Source organism: Labeo rohita, chromosome 20 (genome assembly GCF_022985175.1).
Source record: "Labeo rohita strain BAU-BD-2019 chromosome 20, IGBB_LRoh.1.0, whole genome shotgun sequence".
NCBI lineage: Eukaryota > Metazoa > Chordata > Actinopteri > Cypriniformes > Cyprinidae > Labeo > Labeo rohita.
In genome coordinates, this window is record NC_066888.1 from 7,978,659 (window position 1) to 7,997,223 (window position 18,565).

An 18,565-nucleotide genomic window follows, 5' to 3' on the forward strand; every position below is an offset into this window, starting at 1 on the left:
CTCCAGTGTGCTTCTATACAAGACTACACAGCTTAGCACAAAATCAGAGCCCAGTACAGATATACAGTACATGGCAGGCGTACACATTCACACTGTACTACAAGGTCATTCTGGGGTAAAGGAAATACAGCACAGTACTGTACATACACAGCATCACACATCCATCCACAACTGTGATTTACACTACAAAAACACAAGACATTTTATAAAGCACTGCTGCCTGAGCTAATTCCTGTACAATAATCTTCTCCCCACCGCACGCTTATCAGAAAGTCCATCCTCATTGAGATTCAGAATGAGAGTGGGAAAAAGTCTCCCACCTCCCAGCACTTCATCCTCTTAAAGATTACCATATGCAATTACGTAATTAGTGAGCTTTAAAAATAGCAGGCCGCTCTTCTAAATGCATTTGAACTCATCCCTGTTAGATTAATACATGCAGTATTGCTAGAGAACTTTACTAGGCATGATTAGAAAACACAATTAGAGAACATAAATGGAAACTGGTCAAAAGCATGAAAAGAACTGGAGGTGAATGTCTCCAAAAATGTGCCCATGACATTTCATGAGTATCTTGTTATGAAAGTATTGAAATATTCGAGCACAGTTTATGAGCCACAAACAGGTGCATGTGAGTGCTGTACTGTCAAGCGTTGTGAAAGTGTTTGGCAGGAAAGGACCCAGTGTACTGCAGTGTACAGGCATCTGATATTTGACAGCCATAAGGTTTTTTTGAAGAGATGAGCACATGCTGTGTGTTGGATACTGGTCTCAAACATACTGGTGTCCCTACCAGGCTTTTTATCTAGAATGACTGTGTTTGTGCACCTGTATTTTCTTCCTTGTGAACAACATGCAAAAGACCAACAACAAACTAGTAATGAATCTGACTGGACTACCTTAGAAGTTCATTTAGGTCTATGCTGAACTTGACTGCACTGGTAATTAGTGGGCAAGCCATTCTCAGGAAAAGCTGTGGATTTTCTGAGTACAAGGATTTAGACATGAAAGCCATGGAAGCACCAAGATATTCATGAATCATGTTTTGGATGATGTCATTTTTCCTAAAGCACATTTTAATAAGCATTGAACTGTGTATGATTTTCACTCTCTCTGAGATCTTGAAGGAACATCCCTGTTAGAACAACAACCCATATTCTGATTCATGCACCAGTGTTTATTTTCCAATCTTTTCATTTATTCCAAAACTAAAACCAATAAACATTCATTAAAGGGCACCTGTTATAAAAAAATCACTTTTACATGTTGTTTGAACATAAATGTGCATAGGAAGTGTGTGTACACAACCACCATACAACGATAAAACTACACCCACTCATTTTTTTAATCCCCATAAATCATAAGCAGTGTCTCAAAACAAGCCGTTTACAGAATCTGTAAAATATGACATCACATTTTGCAGACCCCACCCAGAGCATTTAAAAGCAGTATTCAAGTAAGAAATGTCTTCTTAGTAGAGCTACAGAAGTTTTTCAGCACAGAGCAGTGATTGATTTTCTGTTTTTATTTGATTGTTTAGGTCATATTAACAGCGTATACGGCAGTACTGTATATTATGCTGTTGTCACTTAATATCAGTGTTGGGGAAAGTTACTTTTAAAAGTAATGCATTACAATTTTGCATTGATCCCCTAAAAAAGGTAACTAATTACATTACTTAGTTACTTTATGTGGAAAGTAATGTGTTATGTTACTTTTGCATTACTTTCTAAATCGGACAGGGCATGCTTGTTTGTTTTAATATAAAGAGTTCTATTTTTGGCAAATGTAAAAGCCTTTTCACACCAAAAGCCTCAGGCTGAAGGAAAAGTAAATTTACATCTATACAGTAGAATGCAGAAGACGAAAGTTCAACACTTCAGCAATAAAAAAAGAAGAAATGTTAGTTTATCCTGAGTAATGTTTGCTTGATAATATGGTTGAATTGGATCATCGAAGGTCAGCGGCAAAGACATTGGTTAAAAAAATGGGATTAAATACATAAAAGACATTTGTATTATTTAACATATTTAATTATTGCAAGTTTGCATCATATTCTGAGTTGCATTTAGAATAGGATGATTTTTGAAGAGCTGATTTTGGCAAGGTAAAAAGATTGTTGTTTTACACTACCATTGAGAATTTTTAACCAAAGTATATTATAGACTTTTTATTAAGACCCTAAAGAATCATATCAACTTGTGGAAAATGGGCATCTGATGACCCCTTTAAAGGGTTAAAAAGTAATGCGTTAATTTATGAGTTACTTGAAAAAAGAAATCTGATTACATGTTACTTGTAATGCGTTAACCCCAACACTGCTTAATACACAGATTTAGTATAAACATGCAATTTCATTACCAGCTGTTTAGCTTCACAGACATAACCAACTGTGTTTTTGTAACTCCTGTGTGTTTTTAACATAAACTTGTGTGTTTTTGACAGTTTAAGCGCAATAAGACGTAAAAGTTTAGTACTTACATACCACTTGACAGATTCTTTCTTTGCGCATGCTTCGGATGCAGTTGAATAGCGGACGGGCACACAGGCCCTGCGTGTTGGGTTGCATCGTATCAGGTGTCGACGATAGCCAGAGACATTGTCAAAAGCATCAAATATTGGCAATATTAAGAGGATTTAGCATTTCCAATTATACTTTTATTATTCAGCTAAATTACAATGAGTTTTCCCCACAGTAATTTCATAGTGCATCACTGCATGACGCATTATGAGGACGATAAAAGATTAGGCTATTAGCTTACTCCTCATTGAAAATGTTTTAAAAAAAAAACAGGTCTGTTAGTTTATACAATTAATTATATACCTATAATTAAAATGATTAACACTGCAGTCATCAATGAAAATTAAGAGCAGCTTTATTTCATGCACTGATTTTCAAAAACAACCTGTTGAACATGAAATACGTTTCTTCTTGTGTTTTTTCACTATATGGGCCACAAGAGAAATATTAAGGGAATAATTTAAGACAGTTAATTACCGTTGTCATACCTCGGACTTGAGGTTCGCGGTGGGGCCCTGTGATTTTCTGCTACGCCTGTTTGGTTGTGTGCACTCAGAAAACCTTGTCAGAAGTTTAAAGTAATATGGTTTACAACACTGATTTCAACATGATAGACATGATAATAAAAAACAATGTTTTTATTATCTGAGTTATGAGCTGTAAAGGCACAGCCCTATTCTGGAAAAGGGGGCGGGGAGCAGCAGCTCATTTGCATTTAAAGAGACATGCACGAAAACAGTGTGTTTCTGCTTCCACTCAAAATAGGCATTTTCAAAACGATATATACAAACTGCCTCACAGTTTATTAATATTTGAAGTTTTTGTCGCCAACCAGAGTGAAGTGGTGTGTACAAAAGTAAATAACGTCATAGAGACGGATGCATTTCTAAAAAATAATTTGACCTTTTTGTGAAATGGTGAGGTTAGTTCAAGTTTTAATATGTCATATGGTGCAAACCCACAGACTGAATTATATTTCCAAATTAAGTATATTTATAAATTATATTTAATTTTTTTTTTATAAATATATACACTTGAATCTATTCAAAATGTAAGGAAAATCTTACTACTTTTCTTTAAAAATACTTTTTATGTTTTACAATCATTAAAGGGGACATCAAATACCCATTTTCCACAAGTTGGTATTATTTTTTTAAGGTTGTCATGAAATGTCTGCAACATAATTAGGTTAAAATTCCTTAATAGTCGCTTTTTACCTTGTCACAAACAGCTGCCAGCAGCCACAGCAGCCAGTTTCAGTGCATGGCCCTTTAAATGCTAATAAGCTCTGCTCACCCCTCCCCTTTTTTCCATTTTTTGTGTGTTTGGTGTTGCGTTACCATCAAAAACAAAACTAATCCAATGCGCCCTTATTGGCTCTTATGCCACGTGCAAATGAAGACTCTTAAATTCACTTTTACATCCAAATACAAAACACCTGCATTGTTTACGAGACATTGTTATCGCTACAGCTGCTCGAGCGTGGAGAAAATGGAGGACAGCGTACAACTGGGTGAGGATGGAAATATGCTAATACAGGACAGTCCGTCAACAGACATGGGTGGGGCTTGAGCAATATGACGCTATACTGCTCAAAAATTTAATACGGCTTGATTTTAGTGAAGCAGATTTTTAAACTCTTCAATCATACAAAGGCAATGAAAATTCATAATTAAGTGACAAAATAGCATCACCTGTCCTCATCCTGAAACTAACTGGACTCTTAACTAACACTCCCTGAACCTTTACCTAATCATTAGCTGTTTTCTAGTTTCTTTCAGACTGCAATCAAGGGAGTTTGAAAATAACCTGCATGTATTTGGTGCCCATCCCTGGCTTTCGAAAGCTCTGCATAAATATTGTAGCAGCTAAAGCAAGACTAACGGTAAAGCCGCAGGGCGTTCTTTAATTGAGGGTGACGGGACAGTCTCTACACTGCACACTCAGCGCTATTGACACTAACCTTGAGCAAAAGTGTCACTGAAAACACAACTGAATAATTCACAGCAATTAACACCACTGTGGTGCTTCACTTATTGCTGAATAGAGAAATGTTTGGTTTTGTCTTTAAAGGCATAGTTCACCCAAAAATATCTTCTTTTGTGTTTCAGAAGAAAGAAAGTCACACAGATTTGGGATGAGATGACACTGAGTAAATGATGACAGATTTGTCAGATTTTTAGATGAACGATCCCTTAAAGTGAAATTGTCATTTGTCGATTGATATGAAATGCGAGAGACCTTTGACCTTTCCAAGCTTTTATTGTTTAAGTCTCCTGGTGGAAAAGTTGAAAAACACTGATGAAATGAATTTGACTCATCAGTTCCCCGTCAGACAGATGGTTATTGATATCATTTCTCTCTGTCTGGTAGTCACCTGCTGTTCATATGTCTCCTAAATGAAATCTGCTCAAAACCCGTCTCTTTCAAGTCCCGCCGCCTGCACCTTTCCAGAACTATATGTCCGATAACAGTAAAAAAAACATCACGGCTTCAGAGACCTAAAATAATTAGAGTCTTTAAAAGAACTGCTGATGATAAAACAAAACACGATAACAGCGTTTGTCGGACACACTTAATCAGGTTTTTTTGCAAATGGCAGCAGATGTTCCTTTATATTTCATCTATCAGAGCAGCAGGTGTTTATGTATAAGAAAAATAATGAAAATAATGATAGGATGAAAGCTTCCTGTAGACGGCATGCCATCTGTGGACTGTTTCCTGTAAGGAGCTGACAGATACAGCAGATCTTGCTCTGATACAGTGTATGTGTGTGTGTGAAGGTATGTGACAGCTTTGACTGCAACATTAGCATCACTACATCCTTCTGCTACTAATAATGAAGCACTAATGATCTAATTAGGCTGAGGGTATGCTTTTTGGCCGTACCAATTAACAGTTCCAGCACCCTGAGGATACATTTTTTTGTATGCGTGCATGTTTTAAAAAATTAGATAGTACTATATTTATTCAGATGCTACCGGCCCAATTAGTGAAGTAGAAAGTTAAGTTAAAAAGGGTACTTTAAATCAAAATTGGAGCTTTTATTTCATGTTTGTTTTTAAAAGGGCCTCCTAGAAATATTGTGTTTTGTGTTCCCCCAGGAAACTTTTTGATTACTCACAAAAGGTTCCAAGTACAGTTGAATCCACATCAAGTGTAACATGAAGAATAAGAAACAACATAAAATTAAAATAACAAGACATTAAAAAACTCACTCAAACTCAATTGGTTAAAGTCAACTTGAGAAGGTGGACTCTGACCCAATACTAGTTCTGCGTTCCTCTAAGAAACTTTGTGTTTGCATTCCTCCAAAAGACTTTCTTTGCACACAAATATTTGTGTTCAGGCAAAAACTTTCCTGAAAGGCTTTCCAAGCAAATGCAAAATTTTCTCTAGTCAAATGCAAATGAATGTCTCTTCTTGCAGTACCACTTAAAATCTGATTAGCATGTTTTCAAATCAACAGCTTTGAAGTAAGGCTATTCTCTATTTGAAAAAAAAGGAACTAGCTCTTCACTAGTTTCAGTAGGTGAAAAGTCAATAAAGGAAAGTTAGTTAAAGGTAAATTGTCATAAATTGTATTTAGAAATAAAGATTATTTTCATGGAATGTTTGTGTCTGCTATTGGTTAGAAAACAGTCCTGTCCCAGACTAACATCATTGGTTGAGTTATACAGTACACACTACACCTTTAAGTTAATAATTGTGTTTTGCTAATCTAAACATGTTTTACACTAAACAAACAATGCTTTCATTGAAAACTATATGTAGATTTTACCTTGAAAAAAAATGTTATTTTTAAAGAGAAGGCAGAGTAGGGAATGTCACGACAGCTAGGACTAATTTACAACATTATTACCAGCAAATTTATGTTGCATACTATTTAATAAAAATATTGTGTAATATTGTGTATTGTCTAAAATATCTTTGGTTTCAGGTTTTACCTGAAATTTTACTTGAATTGTAATTATGTGACCATATGGCTTATATAAATATAATGCATTTTAATAATGTAGAATGACTACTGGTCAAAAATGTTAAGATTACGATTAGTGCTCTTGATAGAATATAACAATTTTGACCTTTTTGTGAACCTCAAAATATTATTATTAATTACTTTAACCGAAACTTAAAGGAGAAGTCCACTTCCAGAACAAAAATATACAGATAATGTACTCACCCCCTTGTCATCCAAGATGTTCATGCCTTTCTTTCTTCAGTCATAAAGAAATTATGTTTTTTGAGGAAAACATTTCAGGAATTGTCTCCATATAGTGGACTTCTATGGTGCCCGTGAGTTTGAACTTCCAAAATGCAGTTTAAATGCAGATTCAAAGGGCTCTAAACAATCCCAGCCGAAGAAGGGTCTTATCTAGTGAAACGATCGGTTATTTTCTTAAAAAAATTGACAATTTATATACTTTTTAAACTCAAATGCTTGTCTTGTCTTGCTCTGCATGAACTCTGTGTATTCTGGTTCAGTTAGGGTATGTCGAAAATCTCCCATCTCATTTTCTTTTCCAACTTCAAAATCCTACAACACTGTAGAAGTACCGACCCAGTGTTTAAGTGAATGTGCAAAGAAACTCAAACTCTTTCAAATCCTTTACAAAAAAAAGTTAAAACAGCGATGTAGGATGCAAAGATGACAAGACGACCAGCTGCATTTAATCTGCAATTTGGAAGTTCAAACTCATGGGCATCATAGAAGTCCACTATGTGGAGAAAAATCCTGAAATGTTTTCCTCGAGAAACATAATTTCTTTACAACTTAAGGAAGAAAGACATCAGCGTCTTAGATGACAATGGGATGAGTACATCTGTATATTTTTGTTCTGGAAGTGAACTACTCCTTTAAACAACTTAGAACTAAGAGTTTCATCCACTTAGCTATGAAAGAGCAGATTTGGAGCACCAGAATCATTGTTTGCGCATACATGTTCATTTGAGTATGCAGCTACAGTATATGAAGTGGGATGGATTTACAGACTGACAGTCCCATCACAAGATGTTCAAACTTCAATTTGCAGCTCTATTTACCCTAGCGGTACCCAGGTCATTTGAAGGAGGCATATCTGACAGGACTGTCCCCCGTGGCATTGCCGGGAGTGACCCCTTTCTGAGACCATAATTACTACAGCTGACTGAAGCTGTACGAGTAGGCAGGATGTCACTCTCTGTTCAGCTTTATCTGGCTGCTATTAGACCCATGCAGGGTGTTCCTCTAAAACAGGCCCGGGTTTCACACAGGCACCTACTCAGCAGAGCAGCACATTTTGCTACCCTGTTCGTTTTTGCTCCAAGAACCTAGTGGGACGTTAAAGAACAGGCTTCTAGGTTAACCCTGCCCTGATTCACTTTGTTTGATCATCTTTAAAACACCTTTAGAAATCTTAATTTTGCAAAGAACATAGTGGTGCTTGTCACTGCAAAAGTATTCGCCATGATGCTGGATTGTTGCAAACTTACAGACCCCAAACTTATGAACTATATGGACAAAAGTATTGGCACTGACCATCAGTGATGGGAATAAATAAACAGCGTTATTTTTTTCAGTAATGAGTATTAACTTATTATTTATTTTTTTATTTTAGTAGGCGGAACTAATGCGCAAACGGCAATCTCATTGGCTGGCGCTCACCTATTATCCCCCCTGTTTTGATTTCAGCAAATCACTTTGAGCGAACGCAGACAACGTCATTAATATTCATGAACCCAGCAGCTCATTAATCCATAGTGCGTTTTACATTGTTATTGTCAGTAGAATTCGTAGTAGTTTTGTTATCTTATCAGTATTATTTTTAGTTTTTTTCCTTTTTTACAGAAACACTAAGTGACAAACAATATCTTAAGCACCACCACCAGTCCGAAGTTTAGTCAACATGACAAATATGCATTCATAAATGGTTATTCTAATTACTAAAGTTCTAATTACTAAAGTTCAATGCTAAATTATTATAACGCTTGACTGACTGATGCTATATGTACTTTCAGATATTTAAAAAACTATAGATATTTAATATTAGTCTGGTTAATAAACAACAACAACAACAAAATTACTAGCCAATGGTGATTCTATTGCCAAGGTGTCTGTACAAGGTTAATAATATTTATAATAATTTATTGAATTTTATAGGTGTCTTTCATATTGTCCCACAAGTAACATTAAAATACATTATAGTACAATAGTGTACAATGTTTTATAATAATAAGGTATTCTATTTAGTGTCCATTTCATTCATTTAACATATTCAATATTGGGGACATCCAAGTTATTTGACATATTTGAGCATTTTTTCTAAAAAAAAAAAAAAAAAAAAAAAAAAAAAAGTAACGCTGACCATTACACTGAAAGGGAATTGCATTCTAAATACAAATAGGTCCATGGGATTTGTCCCTTGCAGCTTAAAATAAGCGCTGAATAAATAATCTTTCCATTGATGTATGGTTTGTTAGAATAGGACAATATTTGACGAGATACAACTATTTGAAAATCTGGAATCTGAGGGTGCAAAAAAATCAAAATATTGAGAAAATCACTTCTAAACTTCTAAAGCAATGCATATTACTAATCAGTACTTAAGTTTAGATATATTTATGGTTGGAAATGTACAAAATATCTTAATGGAATATGATCTTTACTTAATTTCCTAATGAGTTTTGGCATAAAAGAAAAATTGATAACTTTGACCCAATGGGTATTGCTACAAATAAACCCGTGCTACTTATGACCGGTTTTGTGGTCCAGGGTCATTTATATATTGTATATATGTGTTATAGATGGTCTCTGTTATACATACACATAGTATAGGGCTTTGATTTTTTCACAGCTGTAATAACGTCCAATCTCAAAAAGCAAGAAAAATTGCTGTACCTCTAGGGTGAGGGGAAATGGTGACTTGTGGGTAATTTGACGGCGGGCACAGTGAGATTATCTCTGTAATGACACGTTATGAGCAATCTAATGAGCAATCGCCCTCTTTCAGTGTGTGTGTGTCACAGATGATGACGCAAGAGACCGTGCTTTGAACTAATATGCCCTCAAGGAAAGAAGGATGGAGGGAGGGAGGAAAAAAGACGAAGAAGGAGAGGCTAATCATAGAGGGAGGAGGACAGATTACACATAAATGACAGAGTTATGGTTATGGGACTTTAGATAACGAGAGCGAGTGATGTGTCCTCACACACAGAAACCCCTCTAGTCTGGGATGTAATGTAAGGTCATACATTGGGCAATGGTTTGAGAGACGATTGTGTGTGTGTATGTGAAGGAAACATTTGAGGGCGTCGAGGTCCGTTCAGTGTCACATTCTGTTTGCATCTTGTTTCGTTCGTTGCAGATGCTTTCTGTGTTAATCTCTGATCCGTGCAGTGCTTCAATGGTGACACTAAGATACGCATTCATTTCTGTCACCACAGTGCTTCCTGTCAGACCAAGCCATATCAGCCCTAGTGCATGTGCCCGAAACACAGCCAAATATAGCTCATGTGTGCACGCTCATGCAATCTAATGTCCTGTCAGTATGAACTCAAATAGTCTCATGAATGCTTAAATCGACGCATGGATGTACGTGACAGAGCAGAGACTTACAAGCTCTTCATTCGGCCATGTGCTAATAGGAAGGCAGTTATGTTGTAGAGCTAATTGGGAAATGTTGTTGCCTATCAGATTTGTGGTCTAAAGGAATGTTCTGGGTTCAATTACCATATAAAATAAAGGTCCCACTTTATATTAGGTGGCCTTAAATACTATGTATTTACATTTAAATTAATCATTTGGTACAGTGCACTTGTGTACATACATGTTTTTACATTGTACACTACCAGTCAAAAGTTTTTGAACAGTAAGATTTTTAATGTTTTTTTAAAGACGTCTTTACTGCTCACCAGGCCTGCATGTATTTGATTCAAGTACAGCAGAAAAAGTAAAATTTTGAAATATTTTTGCTATTTAAAATAACTGTTTTCTATTTTAATTTTTTAAAATGTAATTTATTCTTTGGATTTTAATGCTGAATTTTTAGCATCATTACTCCAGTCACATGATCCTTCAGAAATCATTCTAATATTCTGCTTTGCTGCTCAAAAAAAAAAAAAAAAAATTATTATTATTATTATTATTATCTTGAAAACAGCCAAGTAGATATTTTTCAGGTTTCTTTGATGAATATAGGTCAGAAGAACAGCATTTATCTGAAAAAGAAATCTTTTGTAACATTAATAATGTCTTTATCATCACTTTTTATCAATTTAAAGCATCCATGCTAAATTGCTAAATTAAAAAAAAAAAATATATATATATATATATATATATATACATATATATACAGTTTATACATATGAATATATATATATATATATATATATATATATCTGTCTCCAAGCTTTTGAATGGTATAGTGTATAATATTACAAAAGTTTTTTATTTCAGATAAATGCTGATCTTTGGATCTTTTTATTCAACAAAGAATCCTGAAAAAAAGAACTCAACTGTTTTAAATATTAATAAAAATAACAATAACATTGTTTCTTGAACAGCAAATCAGCATATTAGAATATTAGCATATCAGCATATTAGAATTCTGAAGGATCATGTGACACTGAAGACTGAAGTAATGATGCTAAAAATGTAGATTTTATCACAGAAATAAATTACATTTTAAAATACATATATAATAGAAAGTCATTATTTTAAATAGTAAAACAATTTCACAATATTACTGCTTTTGCTGTATTTTGGATCAGATAAATGCAGGCTTGGTGAGTATAAGAGACTTCTTTAAAAAAAAAAAAAAAAAAAAAAAAACGTTCAAAAACGTTTGACTGGTAGTATGCTTATATTTAAAAAAAAATACCTGGATGTAATTACATATGTAAATAATTTATGTAATTACATTTATAATTTCACTGTTGACCCATTCCTTAACCTACCCATACCACCAAACCTGTCCCTAACCTTACCGGTATCCCACCTCAATAGCAGCAAATGTTTTGCAATTCAGTATGAACACAGTAAATACATTCTACTTATTTTTTTGATGCAAGTACACAGTAGTTAAGGTCACCTAATATATAGTGGGACCAAAATAAAATATAAAAAAATATATATTTTTGTCATTCTCAAATGTGCGTTACACTGATCAAAAGTGACAATAAATATTTTATAATTGTACAAAACTGTGTTTATATACAGTGGGTACGGAAAGTATTCAGACCCCCTTAAATTTTTCACTCTTTGTTATATTGCAGCCATTTGCTAAAATCATTTAAGTTCATTTTTTTTTTCCTCATTGATGTACACACAGCACCCCATATTGACAGAAAAACACAGAATTGTTGACATTTTTGCAGATTTATTAAAAAAGAAAAACTGAAATATCACATGGTCCTAAGTATTCAGACCCTTTGGTGTGACACTCATATATTTAACTCAGGTGCTGTCCATTTCTTCTGATCATCCTTGAGATGGTTCCACACCTTCATTTGAGTCCAGCTGTGTTTGATTATACTGATTGGACTTGATTAGGAAAGCCACACACCTGTCTATATAAGACCTTACAGCTCACAGTGCATGTCAGAGCAAATGAGAGTCATGAGGTCAAAGGAACTGCCTGAAGAGCTCAGAGACAGAATTGTGGCAAGGCACAGATCTGGCCAAGGTTACAAAAAAATTTCTGCTGCACTTAAGGTTCCTAAGAGCACAGTGGCCTTCATAATCCTTAAATGGAAGACGTTTGGGACGACCAGAACCCTTCCTAGAGCTGGCCGTCCGGCCAAACTCAGCTATCGGGGGAGAAGAGCCTTGGTGAGAGAGGTTAAGAAGAACCCAAAGATCACTGTGGCTGAGCTCCAGAGATGCAGTCGGGAGATGGGAGAAAGTTGTAGAAAGTCAACCATCACTGCAGCCCTCCACCAGTCGGGGCTTTATGGCAGAGTGGCCCGACAGAAGCCTCTCCTCAGTACAAGACACATGAAAGCCCGCATGGAGTTTGCTAAAAAACACCTGAAGGACTCCAAGATGGTGAGAAATAAGATTCTCTGGTCTGATGAGACCAAGATAGAACTTTTTGGCCTTAATTCTAAGCGGTATGTGTGGAGAAAACCAGGCACTGCTCATCACCTGTCCAATACAGTCCCAACAGTGAAGCATGGTGGTGGCAGCATCATGCTGTGGGGGTGTTTTTCAGCTGCAGGGACAGGACGACTGGTTGCAATCGAGGGAAAGATGAATGCGGCCAAGTACAGGGATATCCTGGACGAAAACCTTCTCCAGAGTGCTCAAGACCGCAGACTGGGCCAAAGGTTTACCTTCCAACAAGACAATGACCCTAAGCACACAGCTAAAATAACGAAGGAGTGGCTTCACAACAACTCCGTGACTGTTCTTGAATGGCCCAGCCAGAGCCCTGACTTAAACGCAATTGAGCATCTCTGGAGAGACCTAAAAATGGCTGTCCACCAACGTTTTCCATCCAACCTGACAGAACTGGAGAGGATCTGCAAGGAGGGATGGCAGAGGATCCCCAAATCCAGGTGTGAAAAACTTGTTGCATCTTTCCCAAAAAGACTCATGGCTGTATTAGATCAAAAGGGTGCTTCTACTAAATACTGAGCAAAGGGTCTGAATACTTAGGACCATGTGATATTTCAGTTTTTCTTTTTTAATAAATCTGCAAAAATGTCAACAATTCTGTGTTTTTCTGTCAATATGGGGTGCTGTGTGTACATCAATGAGGAAAAAAAAATGAACTTAAATGATTTTAGCAAATGGCTGCAATATAACAAAGAGTGAAAAATGTAAGGGGGTCTGAATACTTTCCGTACCCACTGTACATAAAAAAAAAATTCCAGAAAAACAAAAAAAAAAACAGTTTCCACAGAAATAATAAAGTTCTCTTATTACGCTATTTGAAAAAGGTTCATAATTTGGTTTTGGAGTCCCCAACAACAGGTTTGCATCCATGCAAGGGCAAAAACAGTTTCATTTTTTTATGCTGTGCATTTAATTTTAATTTCTCAATGACTCTCAAACAATTAATTTGAAGATTCATCTAATGGGATGTCCTATTCATTCTTATGGTATCCGTAAATGACAATTGTCGCACGACTCTGACTGAAATTCAGTTATGTCAAGGCTGAAATATGATTGGTTATCAAGGAACACGTGATCCAAGTTGACATTACGCTTTCTCCAGTAGTAAGTCATACAGATATATGTTTTGATATAGATCAAATATATAATTGTGAGTGCGACCTGGATGTGTCGTGAATGGTGAGATATTTTCCTAAATAAAATGATCCTGCCTGAAGAATTGCCTGAAAACTTATGTGTGTATCATTTCAGTGACCTTTTATGAGGTTTCACAAATGCACATCAAGTATTTTCCTACATTTCAGTGTGAATGAGAAAGTTTTAGAAAATGCTTATAACAGCTAGTGTGGATGGAGAGCGTTTTGAAATGAAAATGCCATTTTCAGTGTATATGTATTAATGTAGATGTAGCCTAAGATACCATGTGGCTAATATAAAAGCACAGAGTGCCTCAGATAGTCCCACATTTTCCTCGTTTGTCCTGAAATTACCTCATGGCTCATATGATGTAGTAGGAGACCAACTTGACAGCAATAAAGCCCAGAGGTCACAGTGTCTCTGCTGGGGCAGGTGGTTGTTCCTGGCCCAGTTCACAGGGTATGGGACACACTAATCATCATAATGACTTGCATAATGTCTGCTATTTTTGCCTGTATGGGAGAAGATTAGTTACCTGTAATCCCTGTCTTTCGCACCAGGTGGTTTTTTCCACACTTCTCCGTTGAACATAGGTCAGATGTTGGGTTTTGTGTATGTACATGTTCCTAGGGAAACAAGCCTAATGGAATGTTTGCGGGATCCTAATGTTTTTGTAATTTGGAACTAATTGCGAACTGATCCTACTGGGAAATATTTTCGTAATCTACACAGAAAATAGATACAGTACATTAAAAGTAATTCCATTAGTTCCTTTGTGATCTCACCAATGACATTAAACATAACTGATTCTCACATTTCTTGTAACCAGTCATCATACTTGAATGGACTAGAATGAGATTTGAGATTGCTGAGCAGAAGATTTTTAGCAAATAACAAATTAAGTTTTATATACAGTTGGTTTCAGTGGTTCTCAACCAGGGCGGTTTAGCAAACTTTCAAGCTAAGACAAGTTCATTGGTTAGAAAGAGTTATTCAGCTGTAAAGAGGGGAAATGCGCCAGGTTCCGAAAACAAAGTGCCAGGTGTGAAAGCACCCTTAGATTATAGTTAGTAGATCTCAGTGAGGCTCCATGTCCAGATGTTGAACATTTCCCATTTTCAGTGCTTGAAAACCAAATGTTGTCACTTCATATACAGCCAGTACTTCTTTTATTTAAAGAACAATGTCTGAAGAATAAATAATGTTGAAGACTATTTATGACACTCAGACTGGTATGTTCAGTGCAGATGTTTTGACAGAAGGAAACAAGATACATCTTTAGTTTCAACATAATTTGTTCTTCAAACATTCCTCTTTAATAGAAAATAAGTATCATCTGTATGCAAAGTGACAGGCATTTGGTTTTTGACCACTGGAGCCATATTTAGATAACAGTATCTCTGGAGCTGAACTATACAGGGCCTTATAGGCACAAGGCACATAATGCAACAAAGTCAACAGATTTTACTAACAGACCTATCAATCTCTGTGTAAAAAAATAACATTGTGATGCTGCCATCTTTCATTTTTACCCCCTAATTTGGCTGTAAATCTCAGGCCATTTTGACCCCTCTCTACAAAATAGTGGATTACTCAGTAAATATTCATCCATGACATTTAATATTTTGGCTTTCATCACTATACATTATCTTTCTTAAGAAAACTATATATATATTTATATAATTTTTTTTCTTTTATACATATATATATATATATATGTGACGAGTGACGAGTCGGCTGCCTCCCCGGCAGCATCTCCCCGTCCCTTAATCACTGCCCTTCACCAGGCTCCCGACGGGAGTGGGCGTGCGAGAGAGGAGGGGCGCCGAAACAGCCAGGTCTGGCGGCATGTGATGAGGCACACCTGACGTCAGTGAAGCCTCATCACCGCTGCTGTCGAAATGCCGAGCACGCCTCTCCTCGGGAGACCGCTCTCTTCCCCGTGCATGCACGCTGGTGTCCTTGTGGGTCCAGGAAGGGAGTGTTGAGGGGATCGAGCGCCGTCAAAAGCAACAAGTTGCCGGACCCGCGGTCCGGACGAGTACCGCACACGTTAGAAGGCTGACGGGCGAGGATGCCGGGCCGTTGATGTAGCCGCTGAAGGAAGCCGCCGCCCCTAGAGCAACGGACCTGAGAGGGGAGCGTGTACGACCACTGGACTCCACGCCTTACCTGGACCCTTCCCTTCCAAACACTGCCCCTCCTACACAGAGCCCCCAGCATGATGAGGACACCAGATCCCCTGTTTATTTTGGACACTTTTCTTCTTTATTTTATATTCAATAAAGGCCTCTCCGAGGCCTGACGTCACACCCACTGTGTCTGTCATTTGCTCGTCCCGCCACACTGGTGGAGAATGCAGGCAGGGTGGAGCTTAGACAGTGCAGTTGGGAAACACCTGATGACGTCATTCCCTCTCGCTCGCAAAAGAAGTTGGTGAAAACCCGGACCGGGGCGGAGAAACGACGCCACTTTACCACTTACCTTGCGAGAGGGGGAGTTGCCCGGAGAAGAATCCCCGCCCACTCCGACTGCTGGAGCCTGGTTGAGGAAGGTAGCACTCCCGTGTGGGTGGCGGCCTTATGACGGGGATGTCGTTTGGAGGGGGTTGGGGGCTTTGGTTGTGACCAGTCAGCTGCCTCCCCCTGCTTATCATCGTCACCTCGTCCAGCAATCGCCGCCCTTCACCAGGAGTGGGAGTGTGAGAGAGGAGGGCGCTGGAGACCGCTCTCTTCCCCATGCATGCACGCTGGTGTCCTCATGGGTCCAGGAAGGAAGAGTTGAGAGGAACGAGCGCTGTCAGAAGCAACGAGCTGCTGGACCCAAGGTCCGGACGAGTACTGCACCCATTAGACGGCTGATGGGTGAGGATGCCGGGCCGTTAAATCCCCCTTAAGTGTCATGAGCCAAGGAGGTCATAGCCCCTTACCTGGACTCTTCCCTTTCGAACTCTGCCCCTCCTTCACGGAACCCCCAGCACGATGAGGACACCAGATCCCCCGCTTTATTTTGGACACTTTATTTATCCCTTTTTTGACACTTTTGTTTACTTTATGTTTAATAAAAGCTTCTCCGAGGCCTGACGTCACGCCCACTGTGTCTGTCATTTGCTCGTCCCATCACAATACATATATATATATATATATATATATATATATATAAATATGTATATATGTATATATATATATATATATATATACATATTTATTGTCTCAGGTATCCAAGCCACCTCAACTCAATCATCTAGCATTTGAAACACTTGGTTTATAGGTCATTCAAGTTCAAAAATGTGAAGTTCGACACGATTTTTAAAAAAACTCTAGACTATCATGCTCGATTGTTGCCGGCTTTGCATGTGTGCCAGTTCCTTTTTTGGCTTTATTTTTAATTAAAACATAATGAATTATGTTGTCATCTAGTTATGTCTGAGCACTAAGATTTGGAGTACATTTGGCTGGTCAAGGTGCTCATTAAATCTCTGCTGAATGCAGGACTCTTTCCAGGACAATGAAACCCAGAGGTGACTTATTGCCGCCCCTGCTGTCTCACAATCTCTTCTCTTCTTTATAATGAAGGAATTAGTGCTTTTTGATTAAAGGTGAAGTGGCATCATTTCTCCTAACAACTCACACTGCCAAAGGACCAGAAATAAATTAATAAGACAAAAGATGTTGAGTGGAATGTCAAAAAGACAAATGAAGAAAAGAGATGCCTTTTTCTACCTTTATCTCATTTTTTTATTAAGTATCCACAGTGTGTAATGAGACACTGAGGATGACCGAAGTTGAGCTGTGGCCGTTCTCAGTCTCAGCGTGAGTGTGTGTGTGGATCATTCTGTCAGGCTGATATGTTGAGCTGACAGGATGATGCTCTGCTGGGCTCAGACTTAAAGATGGAGATGATGATTACTGACCTGTTTCTTCCTCAGGGCCACTTCTGGAGGGCTCAAGACACTGGGTGTGTGTGTGTGACAGAGAGGATGAAATTGTGTCAGAATAAAAGACAATTCACATTCTTGTTTTTCAGGTTTTAGCAGAACGCTTTAGCAGAAACTCATATTATGAGTCATAAGAATGTCTGTATTAATTCCGAACTTCTTTGAAGGTTCCTTTCAGATTGACAATGTTTCAGAGGACTGTAGGTTGGTATATTGGTACATTTATATAAACACATGAATCACAGTTGTGTGAAACAATGTGTACAGGCATTGTATAAGATAAATCTTTGTTCATACACCATTCTAATTACAAAATCATAAAAATCATCATGTTTAGTCATTCTTATCTAGCGCCTATGAGTACATAATATATTAATATTCTTATACACCTACATAATGCGTTGATATTAGTAAGGCCAAAATACTTTTAATATAAATATAAATATAAATAATATTGTAAAATATATAATTATATAATCTATAATTTTTTAATTTAAAACAACTATTTTCAATACTGAATATATTTACAGTATTTTAATTTAATTTAATATTTACAATATTTTAATTTTGTACAAGAACTGTATTTTAATATATTTTAACATGATTTTTTTAAATGTTTTTTTTTTTAACAAATGTTTGTTATGCTCATCAAAGATGCATTTTATTTTAACAAAAATAGTAAAAAAACAAACATTTTTTTAAAATAGACTTTAAAATATAATGTATTACTGTGATGCAAAGCTGAACTTTCATCAGGCATTCAGAAATCATTCTAATATGCTGATTTATTATCAGTGTTGGAAACAGTTGTGCTGCTTACTGAATTATTTATTTGAAACTGTGATACTTTTATCAGCATTCTTTGATGAATAGA

At 36.9% G+C, this 18,565-nt stretch overlaps 1 protein-coding gene across 1 annotated transcript in view; it reads left to right on the forward strand.

The window, feature by feature from the left end:
* The window catches only part of LOC127183086 (leucine-rich repeat-containing protein 52-like), a 51,679-nt gene that overhangs the window by 20,610 nt on the left and 12,504 nt on the right, over window positions 1–18,565 (forward strand). The gene's annotated exons all lie outside the window — the stretch shown is intronic.